This window comes from Cnephaeus nilssonii (genome assembly GCF_951640355.1).
Source record: "Cnephaeus nilssonii genome assembly, chromosome: 13".
Classification (NCBI taxonomy): domain Eukaryota; kingdom Metazoa; phylum Chordata; class Mammalia; order Chiroptera; family Vespertilionidae; genus Cnephaeus; species Cnephaeus nilssonii.
In genome coordinates, this window is record NC_137084.1 from 49,426,396 (window position 1) to 49,441,254 (window position 14,859).

The window sequence follows — 14,859 nt, forward strand, 5'->3', positions numbered from 1 at the left end:
GTGAGTCCAAGTAAGTCCTTATGGGTCTGTGGTAGGAAGTTAGAAAGATATGAGTAGAGCAAAGACGATGGGCCATGTACAGAAGGTCACCAGGGCGAAAAGTCCTGGGTGCCTAGCAAAGGGCATTGTAGGGTGGGACCTCAACCCCAGGGTGACCTTTCCTACCCTAGCATATTGCTGGTCATGCAGTTTGGACCCTGTGACCTTTCCTCCCTAGAGATAACATCTAGGCCTCATATATATTTTAATTCCAGACCCAGAAAAGTAATATTACCATTCTTGATGTGTCTTCTTCTTTTTTAAAAAAATGTCATTTTATTGTTAAGGGTATTAGAGATTTCCTTATTTTCCCTCTGCCTTCTCCTTTGTATCCTTACTAGTGGCCCAGTGTACGGATTCGTGCACATTGAAAGGAAATTAATTAGAAGAAATATTTTAATATCGCTATTTGCCCTTTCTCTATAATGGAAGTGTCAGAGATGAATGAAAATTAGTAAAATGTATATGAAAATAGTATATAAATAGATTAATAAATAAATAATAACAACATGATATAACAACAACAAAGACATGATATAAAAACAACAAAAACATGATATAAAAACAATCGGGCTCCTTCCTTTCTGGTTCCAGGGTGCATCACCTGAGTATTGCTGCTGTCAAGTCACCAGAGCTCGGCAGCTCCTCTGTTGAGTGTCTGCCCCCTGGTGGTCAGGGCGTGTCATATGTACCAGCCTGTCAGCCAGTCATTTGGTCACTTAGCCTTTTATACACATAGATTTATAGAACTTCTGTTCAGCTGGATTCAGGCAGTTTTGAATGATGGTTCTCTGTAACTTAGTTGTAATTTTGATGTGGTTGTGGGAGTACCCTAATACTGTGTTTACCTAGGCCAACACCTTGACTGCAACCCTAGGTTCTCTTTTCCTTTGTTTTTAAATATATTTTTATTGATTTTAGAGAGGAAGGGAGAGGAAGAGAGAGAGAAAGAAACATCAATGATGAGAGAGGATCATTCATTGGCTGCCTCCTGCATGCCCCACACTGAGGATTGATCCCACAACTTGGGCATGTGCCCTGATAGGGAACCTAACTGTGACCTCCTGCTTCATAGGTCAATGCTCAACCACTCATCCATGCCAGCTGGGCAGGTTCTCTTTTCTTTATGTCCTCACCAACACTTGTTACCTTTGTCTTTTTTATAATAGCCATTCGAACAGATGTGCGCTGATATCTCATTGTAGCTTTAAATCACATTACTCTTATGATTAGTGATACTAAACACCTTATCAGATGTATGGTCTGCAAATATTTTTCCCCACTCCATAGGTTGTCTCTTCAATCTGTTTATTTTGCTGTAAAAACTCATTGGTTTTAGAAACATACTAAACCCAGAGGATTAGGTAGATTAAGAAAAAAAATGGAGAAAGAAAGAAAAAAAAGTAAGGAAGGAAGGAAGGAAAGAACCTACTGGAATCTGCCTTAAAGGTAATAATTTATATATTTACCAAAATGTAATGTTTCTATTAATTTATTTTCTCATGACAAACTTCTAATTCAGTACTTATAAGAAAAAAATTAGCTCACTTAGTAATAGGCTATATATGAAAAAGGACTGCTATAATAAAGCACTTGTAAAGGTGAGGAATCAGCAGTCTATATAAGAAGGATAATATATGGATCAAGTGTTTACAATAAGTCAATTACTGTAGTTGGACATTTACATTGGAATAAATTTTCTGGCAGCTAAGTTAATGAAATAAAATTATTGGTGGGTCATAGCCTTCACTCACAAAAGTCAATAATATGATCATCAGAAGAGGCCATTTCTCCTTGGGCCCTAAACTAGAAGAATTTTGCCTTCAGCTGTGCCAAAAATGAAATGCAAGAACATGGGCTTTGCATCACACAGTCCTGACTGAAGCCTTCTTTCAAATATACTTGGACAGGTTATTTAACCCTCCTAAGATTAAAAATAATTTATATATCTAACATTTAATCATTTAATTAATTTAAAATAATATATGAAATACATTTGAAAAGAAAAAAAAACAAGAAATAAATCCATGTATATCCACATTTAGAAACAAAATATGACCATTAATTAGGAGAGCCCTAGATGTCTCTCCTGGGACCCATTCCTTTCTTTTCGCCCACTCTCAGAAATAATCAAGCTCTTGAATTTCTAGAGTAGCTTTATTATGGTACTTTAGAGTTTTCACTTATGTCTTTTTATTTCTAAATAAGATATTAATTGTTCACATTTTTGAAATTCATATATATGTAATCATACTGAATGCATTTTTCTGCAAATTGCCTCTTAAAACTCAACTTCACATTTGAGATTCATGCCTTTGAATACATTTAGCTATAGTTCACTGATTTCCATTACTGTATAGTATTCTGTTGTATAACTATAAGGACATTTATTTCACCATTTTACTGCAATAACTATTTGGGTTTCTATCCCCCACCCATGTTGTTTTGTTTTGCATTTACCAAGAAAAATGCTTCCATGAACATTCTTACCTATGTTCCTTTAAAGTGTGAGTTTGTTTCTAGGGTAAATACTTGGGAAGTCTATTGCTGTATCAAAAGTATATGGTGCCCTATCACCCCCAAGCTGGCCCACTAAACATTAGGGGCTCATATTGGATTAATCACAATCCTTAATTAATAAAACACACATAAAAATGTTCATGCAGCATGTGCATTTTTAAATATTTTAGCAATGTCAAATTGTTTTCCAGAACAACAACGCTAATTTACATTTTGAGTAGCAGACCATTGTTCCACATTTCAGCCTACAGTTCGATATTTTAATTTCTCCAAATCTGGTGGATAAGATATGTGATGTCATTGTCATGGTAATGCATTCACCTCACTTCTGGTGAAGTTGAGCCTATTTTTATATGCTTATTTCCTAGTCAGACTTCTTAACTTCATCTTTAATGCTCAGTGAAATACTTCACACATGTTTGTTAAAATGATGAAAATAGACAATATACCAAATTACCCAGAACAAATCCTGGTAAAGAGCTGGTATTTAATACATGTCAATAATCACCCTTAGCCCCTATGTTCCACACAATTAAGAATTACCTGATAAAATAAGCAATAATATCCTCCTTTAAGTTTTTTAAATTTACTAAGATATTGTTCAAGTAAATGCTTCTTTAGCACATGTGGACAAACACTCACAGGCACACAAGCACGTTGTCCTAATTCACTGAAGGCATTTCTGTAAGAAGCTGAAGTTACATTGTCTTATTATATTCATGTTTTACTTTCTAATTTAATAAAAAGAAAGAGGTGAACATCTAATAAATAAAAACTTGGCAAATGGGAAAGTAATTTTTTAAAGCAGTGTATCAGAAGCTGTGGCAGTTTGTCTGTTTTATTAACAATCCTCTTAGGGCAGGTCCTGAGCCCAAATCACAAAGGAGACATACTCTAAACAAGTGTATGTGGTGAAAGTTCCGTTTTATGTAAATTGCAAAAGTTACAAACATTTATATGTTAGTAAATGCATATATTTTAGTAAAAACAAATCAGCAATGTTTTACAACTTTCTACATTCTGTTGGTAGAGCAATTCTTTTTTGTAATGACTAATAGACACAAGGTACGTTTCCAGGAAATCAGCAGGGACTCTTTTATCAGTTTCCAAAGTTTTGGATGGATTCCAAGTGAAACTTAGCCAATTTTAGGGATAGGAAACTAAATTTAAAAGAGAAGATAATAACCTTCTTTGAGGATTATTACTAAGATTAGAAGTTATGTATATAAATTGGCTGAAGGATAGTAGATATTCAATAAAAATTAAAAATAATTTATCCAACAATATATTTTTAATTCAGCAAATGTTTATTGAGGGTCTGATACATGCTGGCCACTGAGATATGTGAACTGTAGGAGAAAAACTTAAAACAGAAGCCACATATAGTACTGCTACGTACTATCAGCTTTTACTTAAATCTAACATATGCTGATTGGGTATCGGTATAATGCTCCAGTTATCATAAAATATACATTAACAAAATATAATTTTCTTTTAAATTTATTTTTGTTAACCATATGTTTGAGGCTGGTAAGTCACTGTTGTAGGGCTATCCTGTGCATTGTAGCATGTTTAGTGACATCCCTGGTTCTGTTCACTACATGCCAATGGCATACACACCCCTTGTTGTGACAATCATATGTCACCAGACATTGCCAAATTTCCTTAAGGGGCAAAAGTCATCCCCAGGTAAGAATCATTATGTTAGAAGAAATAGTAGAGTTAAAAGAACAGTAGACTGGGGGTGTGAGGAAGACCTAGGATTAAAACCTGGCTGTGTCTACTATTTCTGCATTTATTTAACCAAGGACTGAATTTAGAGAACAAAGCATGTAGTAATAGAGCCATTATAATGGGATTTCTCAGAAATTGTAGATGTTTCATTATGTTCGTGAAGCAAGAGAAGAGAGAATTTTGTGTTAATCATTACATCACAACTTCCTAACCCCATATCTGGCCTATAGAAAGAAATATTTATCTGAAATATATAGTGATAAACTTGTCAAGTGAATGACTTATTTAGTGAATCTTTGTTTACAAATTTGTTGGTTCACCATTTTCCTTCCCTCTCTTCCCCTTTTTTTTTCTTTTTCTCCCTCTTTTCTCTTTCCTTTCTTTCCCTTCCATTCTTTTTATTTTCCTCTTTTTTATTTATTTTATTACCAATACTAGTGGCCTGGTGCACAAAATTTGTGCACGGCAGGATGAGGGGTCCCTCAGCCCGGCCTGCACCCTCTCCAATCTGGGACCCCTTGGGGATGTCTGACTGATGGCCAGTAAGTACAACACAGATGAGTAAGAGCCTATAATCTGATAAATAAAATTATTGGGAGGTACTGTTTTGAGGTATTATTACATATTCCCACACATTCTCCTTTGTTTTCTCTTTTTCCTCTAAGATAAGTAGCTAGTTCTGCCTTTATTGCTAATGGAGAAAGATTCAACAGAACATTCTGGATGGTGGCTACCTGGGTGTAGACATAGGTAAACATTTATTGAGCTGTACAATTGAGATTTCTGTATTTTACCTGGCATTTGGCTCTTGTGTTTGCATAAACATAAGCAGTGGCTTCTAACCCACAGGTTAGAATCATTCAGGGACACTTAAAATTTACTGTTGGCTGGATACTCTCCAAATCAGCAAAATCAGAATCTATGAAAATTGAACAGAATTGGAACACTAATTTCTGAAGGGGTAGACTTGTTGTTTGGAATATTTTACACACACACACACACACACACACACACACACACACACACACACACTCCTCAAGTAATTCCCATGAACAGCTATCATTGAAAATCAACCCCCAAGGGAATTTAGAGTCCTTGTAAGGGGGCAGAAGAATTCAGGCACAATAAATAGACAATTGTGTTGCTAGAAACAGCAGGAAATGTGGCCTTCCCTCATGCCCTACAGAAGCCTACAAAGCCTTGCGCTGCCCACCTGGACTCCCCGGGCCCCCAACTGAATGGGACTTTTCCTGCAGGGCCTAGTGCTGCCTGTCCCCCCTCCCAGGTCCCATATGGACCTGGACCCCTCATTTGGGGCCTGGCGCTGCCCGCCCTGCCTCCCCTGACCCCCGATAGACCTGGACCCCACTGTTGGGGCTTCAAGCTGCCCGCCTCGCCTCCCTAGGTCCCCTATGAAACAGGACTTTTCGGGCAGGGACTGGCGCTGCTCACCCCGCCTCCCCCAACCCCTGATGATACAGGACTTTGCAGTTGGAGACTGGAGCTGCTTGCCCCGCCTCCCCGGACCTCCGATTGGACCTGGACCCTCAGTTGGGGCGTGGTGCTGCCCACCCTGCCTCTCTGGGCCCCGATGAAACAGGACTTTGCAGGGTGGGGACTGGAGCTGCCCACCCCACCTCCCCTGGCTCCCCGATGGACTGGGACCCCACGGTTGGGGCCTGGCGCTGCTCGCCCCTAATCCCCAGGCCCCGATGAAACAGGACTTTGCGGGCGGGCCCTGGCGCTGCTCGCCCTGCCTCTCCTGGCCCCCCTATGGAATGGGACTTTGCGGGTGGGGCCTGGGGCTGCCTGACCCGCCTCCCCCGACCCCTGATGGACGGGGACCCACAGTTGGGGCCTCATGCTGGTTGGGTCCATGATTGGGGCTTGGGTCTGAGATCAGGGCTTGGGTCCCAACGGCTGCGGCGGGTGCTGCCCCCTCCCCCCACCATCTTTGTTGGGTTAATTTGAATAGCACCCCTGATTGGCTGTGGGCGTAGCGAAGGTATGGTCAATTAGGATATTACTATTTTATTAGGTAGGATAATCAGAAGCCATAATGACAGACAGGCTATGTAAGCAGCCAGAGTTTGTTACCTTTTAACCCTTTGCACTCGCTTGCTTTTTTCTTGATTCCTTTATTCTACTCGGGATTTAATTTTTTAAATACCCCAGATTTTACAAAGCGTGGCAGTAGAATAAAAAACTGGAGTTTCTTTTCATACAAACTTATTTATTTGGATTTTTTTATATTTCAAATTATTGATACATTCAATACAATTCGACATACGAGCTGCTACTGATACTAACCATGTCGAGTCACACTCGACATCCGAGTGCAAAAGGTTAAGAGACTTTTACCCTAAACCAAATTCTTCTTACACTTGGATACTAATGAATGAAATTCGTATAACAGAACACAGAGACTTTTATCTAAATATTAGGAAGTTCATTTTAAATGAAAATATTGCTGAAAAATGAAACAGTCTAATGATCTGAATATTGTACTCAATTTTATCTATTTCACAGGATTTCTGTTCCAATAAATACATTATTTTTAACTAAAATCTCAATAAAAATAGAATAAATGTATTTTTCTTAAATTTCTAACCAAGTGCATGCAACTAATATAAATTATTTTTCAATAACCAATTTGACCCAGTAAATCATAAAATCTTCTTCTGGCCTCTCACTGAGGAAAAAAAAAATCCCCTTCAAAATATTTTTGGCAGGTAGCCATGTAATTTCTGTTGTCAACAATCCTTATGTTAGGTTGAGGAACAGTCTAAGGTCCATGAATGGAGCAGCAAGGATATCTCAACACCGATTCTAATCTCCTCACGGTTGTTCTTAGATTGTCATAATATACAAATTTAGAAGAACCAAGACTTCTAAATGAAGCTTGTAAATGAGATGAGCTCAACATAGACAAGGATATTAGGAGGTAACTTGTACCTGGAAATCAGAGGAACTTGATTTAAACTCAGGACTGCTACTTACCAATGATGCTATTCTGAATAAACAGTGCAACTTTCTGAATCCCACTTTCCTCATCTGTAAAATGGGCATAAGAATATAGTATATATTGCTTATAAGGGATGAAACTAATGTAAGTGCAAATTCAAAGTGAGCAGGAACTTGATAGAAGAAATTTCATTACAAGAAAACAAAACAAAACAAAAAATGAATCAAGAGCAATTTAAAAGTATTATGACCTGTGGTGGCTTATTTGATCTGTTGACTTATTTTGCTTTGGGAACATTTTCTTCAGGATGGAAAGAACAACTTCAAGATGGACTCAGTTCCTATATTTCTGTTTTCAAGAAAAATAGAAAAGAGGGAAGATTAAAGGCTGATACCAAGTCTCATGGCATAGCAAACAGTCTGGGGAAGAAAAAGCTTCTCTTTATAGGAAAGGAAAAAAAATGTTCCCTGAAAAATAGTTTTACCTATTTTGAGGTAATTACAGCCCTAGAGAATTAGAAGCATTAAGAGATACATGCAGCCATACATAACCTCCAGAGCATGATTCACCTCTAGCTCAACCCATCTTTCTCCTAAAATGCCAAGTTAATTATAAGCTTTCCCATCCAAGGAAGATGGTTAAAAACTGAATACAGGTAGAGGCATCAGAATTAATGCTATTATTTTCTTTCAGAAAATAAACTATTTATGGAAGAGGGTCTCTGTCTTTCAAATCCCTAAATCAAAGTGAACAGGTTGATGATTTTCAATTACTAAATCAAACTTATGAATCATTTAAGAGATAGTTTGCCCTATGGGATTAGGAATTTCTGGTCTCAGCTCTGTCATAAACAAAGTAGCTAGGAAAATCATTTATGTCTCTGTGTGGGTTGAATACTGTTCCCAAAATTCATCTATAACCAGAACCATACAATATGATCTTATCTAGGAACTAGAGGCCTGGTGCACAAATTCGTGCACATTGAAAGTAAATTAATTAGAAAAAATCCTCTCTAATAAAATGGTAATATGCAAATTAACCATCACTCCGCTACATAAGCCATGCCCACAAGTCAAGCCACGCCCACCAGCCAATCAGGGCGAGTATGCAAATTAACCCCAATCCAAGATGGCTACAGCCACAGAGAGCAAGGTTTCCCAGGTAACAGAGGAAGCCAAGCTTTCCATAGCCGTTGCAGGCCTAAGCCTCCACTCAAGCTACAAAGTTTCAATTATAGAAGGTAAACAAATTCAAACAAATGGCGGCAGAATGGAGCTTGAGAGAGCAGGCCAGGGTTGCCGGCGGCAACAGGGGAAGCAAAGCTTTCTGCACACCCTGGCCGGGCTCACCCGCTTAAGGCTACAAAGTTTCAATTGTAGAAGGTGAATTAACTGCCACAGAAATGGCTGCCGCTCCAGGCTACAAAGTTTCAATTGTAGAAGGAAAATAAATTCCAGATACCAGGGCCTCCACTTGGGTTGCCAGGGGGCGTGGCCGGCCTGCAAACCACCACAGGCCCCTCACTCAGGCTGCCCCACACCCCAAGGGAACTCCCACCCTTATCTGTGACACCCTTCAGGGCAAACCAGCTGGCCCCCACCCCTGTACCAGGCCTCTATCCTATCTAATAAAAGAGTAATATACAGATTGATCATCACTGCAACACACAATATAGCTGCCCCCATGTGGTCAAAGATCCTGCCCCCATGTGGACACAAGATGGCCACTACACGATGGCCAGCAGGAGAGGACAGTTGGGAGGCACCCGGCCTGCAAGGGAGGGCAGTTGTGAGGGACCAGGCCTGCAAGGGAGAGCAGTTGAGAGGGACCAGGCTTGCAAGGGAGGGCAGTTGGAGGTGATCAACCCTGCAGGAGAGGGCAGTTAGGGGTGACCAGGCTGGCAGAGGAGGGAAGTTGGGGGCAAACAGGCTGGCATGGGAACAGTTAGGCATAAACCAGGCTGGCAGCAGAGTGGTTAGGGGGTGATCAGGCTGGCAGGCAGAAGCGGTTAGGGGCAATCAGGAAGGCAGGCAGGCAAGCAGTTGGGAGCCAGCAGTCCTGGATTGTGAGAGGGATGTCCGACTGCCCATTTAGGCCCGATCCCGGTGGAATCAGGCCTAAATGGGCAGTCGGACATCCCTCCAGGAGTCCCAGATTGGAGAGGGTACAGGCTGGGCTGAGGGACAACCCCCCTCTGTGCACGAATTTCGTGCACCGGGCTTCTAGTATTTTAATATTGCTATTTGCACTTTCTCTATAATAGAAGTGTCAACCAAATTCACGATCAACAATAACAGATAACAGATGAAAATACACGTGTGTGATTGGCGCCAGTAAGAGCTTCATATATATATATATATATATATATATATGTATATATATATATATATGTATATATATATATATATATATATATATATATATATATATATATATATTTGCTTAATTAGACCTGCTTTCTGATTTAGCTAATTTTTTTTCCAGCCCAGTGAAGCACCCCAATTTCCCTTTCAAGTAATTGTCAGCAACACAGCAGTAAATATCAACACGAAGCAGATTATTATTGTAGAGCACACAGGGAGAACAAAGGGTGAAATATTTAACTGCAGCAATGTATGACTATATTCTGTGTAGTGAGAAAACCTGAAGTCATTTTCAATTTTCACCATTTCTTACTTCTTTTCAGTTGGGTCAAGTTTCTAAACTTCCTAAATCTCCATTTTCTGGCTAATGAAAAGAAATAGGATTCTATCGAGTCTTCTATCTACCTACTCCAGGACTTCTGTGAGGATCAAATGAGATGAGGCACATGAAAATGCTTCACAGATATTTGGTTAAAGTGTAAAATGTTTGCATCTGACTATAAAGAAAGTCGTGTTCCTGGGCTGAAGAAACTCCAAGGAGGCTAGTCACTAGGGAGAGGAAGCTGGGCTTTGCTATGTGACATCATTACCTGGCACTCATAGCCATTATATCCTGGCTGAGCTGGGCTGTGGGCTGCACTTAGCACTATGAGGTCTTGGCAGCACTGGCTACTATTTGGTGGGGTGTTGATCTGGGGTGGTGACGGGGGCTATGTTCCACTTTGGGGAAACCAAGCATTGGTTTGTTGGCACCAGGTCCATGGTGCTGGCCAGTGGACATCATGGCAGCTCCTGTATTGAGCATCTGCCCCCTGGTGGTCAGTGAGTATCATAGCTACTGGTCAGACAGTCAGAAGGACATGTAGCCTTTTATATATATAGACAGGATATTTGCTAATGCATTTAGTTAACCATCCTGAAATAAAGTCATCTAGAATTTAAGGTGGGCTTTAATTCAATTATACTTTTATATCAAGAGGAAGGAACACAGAGAAATACAGAGAAGAAGGCCATATAAATACAAACGCAGAAATTGGCCTGATGTGCCTAGAAGTCAAAGAAAACCAAAGATGGCTGGCAACCACCAGAAGCTGGGAAAGGGGCATAGGAAATTTCTCTCTCAGAGCCATCAGAGGGAATAAACCTCACTAACAACTTGATTTGAGGCTTCTGGTCTCCTGAACTGTAAGAAAATACATTTCTGTTGTTTAAAACTATAATATTTGTATTATGTTGTTATAGAAACCCTATATGAAATTAATACACCTCTCTTGTACTTTTATTGCTTCATTTGCTATATGCTGTGATAGAGCTATATATCTATCTAATATAGTAACTGCACTGTATTTGGTGTGGAATAAAAAGAGTAAAAAGACACAGATACATATACATAAAAATTAAGCCATACAATTAGAGACTAAAAAATTAGTCTGAAAGATGTTATGGTTATGGCCAATACAAGATGTTATAGGAAAATGTGGCAACATGGGGAGGTAGATGGAGGTGAGGTTCTGGGGGAGATAAGGAAAGCTTCCCTAGAGAGACAACTAGGTTGAATGCTGGGGAAGAGGAGAAAGAACAAGGGCCATGTGGAATGGGGACTGTATGAGGTTTGCATTTCAGAAGACTTGAGTGGTAGGAATGAGAAAGTGGGGAGATGGGACTAGAATGGTAGGCAGGGTAAAATATGAGTAAAATATTAAAGACTCTTTTTTTCTGAACATGCTTCAGTTTCTTCATCTGTCAAATGTATAGATTGGACAAAGTCATCATTTTGCTGCTAGTACCAGGGTTCTAGGATGATTAAAATCCTTGAAAATTGTTGTAACTGGGTTCTGATATCTGGATAACTAAGCAAAAGATCTTTCAGTAGGTCAACAATTATCATATAAGTTAATAATACCAAAAAGAATAACTATTGATTAACCAAATTTACTAGGTGTACCAGTTAACAATGAAGATTTTTTTCAATAGATGAAGTTACACATATGTTGATATATATGTGATTTGATATGTATGCTATTTTGTTGTATTGATAGCAAGCTTCAAAATTTCATATGTCAAATTTGCTGAAGGTGTGACATCATAGATATTTTTATGCTTTAAATTTTGAATTTTGTGCCAAAAAAGAGCATTTGTGGGAAGTTTTAATTCATTACTTTATTTTGAAGAAAAAGTTATCATATAGTTTGGGAAGCTTATGGTGAACATGCTCCATCTCAAGATACTTGTGAATGCTTGCTTAAATGCTTTAAAAGTGATGATTTTGATGTGAAAGACAAAGAACATCCAGGTCAACCAAAAAAGTTTGAAGACCAACAATTGCAAGCATTATTGGATGAAGATATGTGTCAAACTCAAAAACAACTTACAGATAGATTAAACGTTGCTCAGCAAATAATTTCTGATCACTTACAAGCAATGAGAAAGATTTTAAAAGAAAGCAAATGGGTGCCATATCAACTGAATGAAAGACAAATGGAAAACCAAAAAGATATCAGTAAAATGTTGCTTCAATGGCACAAAAGAAAGTCTTTTTTGCATCAAGTTGTGACTGGCGATGAAAAGTGGATTTATTTTGAGAATCCCAAATGCACAAAATCATGGGTTGATGGAGGTCAACCATCAGCATTGACTGCAAGGCCAAATCGCTTAGGAAAGGAGACAATGCTCTGCGTTTGGTGGGATCAGGAAGGTGTGGTGTATTATGAGCTTCTAAAACCAGATGAAACCATTAATACTGGTTACTACCGACAACAAATAATCAATTTGAACCACACTTTGATTGTAAAACAACCAAAATGGACCAGAAGACATGGCAAAGTAATTTTGCTTCATGATAACACTCCATCACACATTTCAAAACCAGTTGAAGACATGTTAAAAGATCTTGCCTGGGAAGTATTAACCCACCTGCTGTATTCACCAGACCTTGGTCCTTCAGATCAATGGCACACGCACTTTCTGAGCGGCACTTCAAAATGTATGAAGAAGTGGAAAACTGGGTCTCTGAATGGTTTGCCTCAAAACAAGAAAATTTCTATTGGGACGGTATTCACAAATGACCTGAAATATGGGGAAAATGTGCAGCTAGCGATGGACATTATTTTGAATAATGCACTTTTGATGTTTCTCTTGAAACTATCATGTTTTCTTTGTTTACAAAACCCACCATTATTAACCAGTACACCTAGTAAAATGCATTGCTGTGAAGTTCCAAAATATTAATTTAAGGGAACCAAGACCTCCATTCTGTTCCTACACCTGAGTTTGTGTATTAGTGAGGGATAAATTTGGATTTGGATTGTCCAACTAAGAAGTGGGTTTTATTTATCTTTATGGGCCTATGCCAGGCTTCAATCACATTCTGACAAAATAGCATGAGAGTATTGACTATGTGATAATTTCAAAATGTAGGATTTAAATGACTATTAAGGTAACTGAAGTAAACTCCAGCCCATCTCTTCCATTACACACACACACACACACACACACACACACACACACACACACACACACATTATGGGAGAGAAATGTCTTCAATTGTTCATTTTGGGCTGTCTTTGTCGAGTTAAAATTTTGGTATAGTAAAGGAAGGTATTGCAAAACTTGTAGTGTACAAATGTGTTTGGAGTTTAAAAAAACCTGAGATCTGATCCAGGCTCTGCCATTTACTAGTTTGTTTCCTTGGAGAAAGTACTTAACTTTTCTGAACATCAGTCTCTGAGTTTATAAAATGATAATAATGCACACCACATTGAACAGTGAGTGTGAGGATTTTTAAAATAACATATCTCATCTGTCTACTGTAATAATATTTAACACATTTTAAGTGTTCAATAAATGGAACCTTTTTAATTAGCCTTATTACTTAAGTCTAATGGAAAATCTAGAGCAATATATTTTTAATCCTTGGATACTTTTTATAAAGTATATTAAAGAAAATATTTTAAGGTCCTGAGTACACTCTTGAACCACTCCATATACTGAAATTATTCAATTTATTTCAGCTTCTATGGAGACCTGTGCAAAATTGTTTATAATTTATTTCTATATAGTGGCATATGAGGTTCATGTTATAATTTTTCTACTAATTTGGAGCTGTATAAAACATCTAACTTACTAATAATGTTACCAATTGCAACTAATAGCACATTTCCATTTGAAAAGGGCTGACCCGCCATTGTTTAGAATAATTCATGAAAATTTCACCTCAGCAGTCAGTTGCATAGTAATGAAGGTTTTTAGAACAACAGCCTAAGGTGTAGTGCAGAGGACGGGTCTTTGAATAAGATAGAATTAGTATTCATGTCCATACAGATCATATGATCATCACATGCGATAATGCAGGTGACAACATCAGGTTGAATGCCTCAGATATAGAAAGTAACAGAGTAATCATTGTTTTAAATAGTACATGCACATATACAGAATACCTTCAATCTTTCTGTGGACATGGATTTGCATATTTAGATAGATAGATAGACAGATGATAGAGCAATAAATTGAAAAACCACATTATTGACCTACTTACATGGTCAAAATGCCTAGCACAGTTGCTTATTCTTGGCTCCATTTTTATTTTATAGACCTGGACAGTTTGTTCTAATGTTCTGTTCTTTACAGAGTAGAGTAGTCCCTTGGTAGTAAATAGTAAATACAGTAGAGTACAACTCATGCTATTTATAGTTTTAAAAATATCAGATGACTCCTCAAATCAACTAGTCAAAAGGAATGCACACAATCTATAGTGACATATGTCTATATTATCTATATCCTGAGGTTCAGAACATTTTTTTTCTTGCCAAATCACTTTATTTATTTTACCACTTACCATTTATTTGGGTTTTGTAAATCCCACACAAAACCAACTGCCAAGCATCCAACACACACAGAAATGCGTATCAGTATTAGACACACACATACACATACACACACACACATCTTAACATGTCATTGAAAAATTAACATAAGATCATCACTTATCTGAGGAAATCCTATAGCGCTGTGCATGACAGGATTATATAAAACATATGTGTATTTTTTTCATTATTCATATATTGTAAAAAAAATGGCATTATTGCAGTTGCATAAAGATTTTGCCTTAGTCCCACTCAGCCTTGCCTTCATCATCGGAAGGCAACAGATTAAGATGTAATTTTTTCAGACACAGTACAGTGAATTCTAGACCCAAGATACTTATTTTTTAATTCAGTAAAGGTAGAACGTGACAGTGGA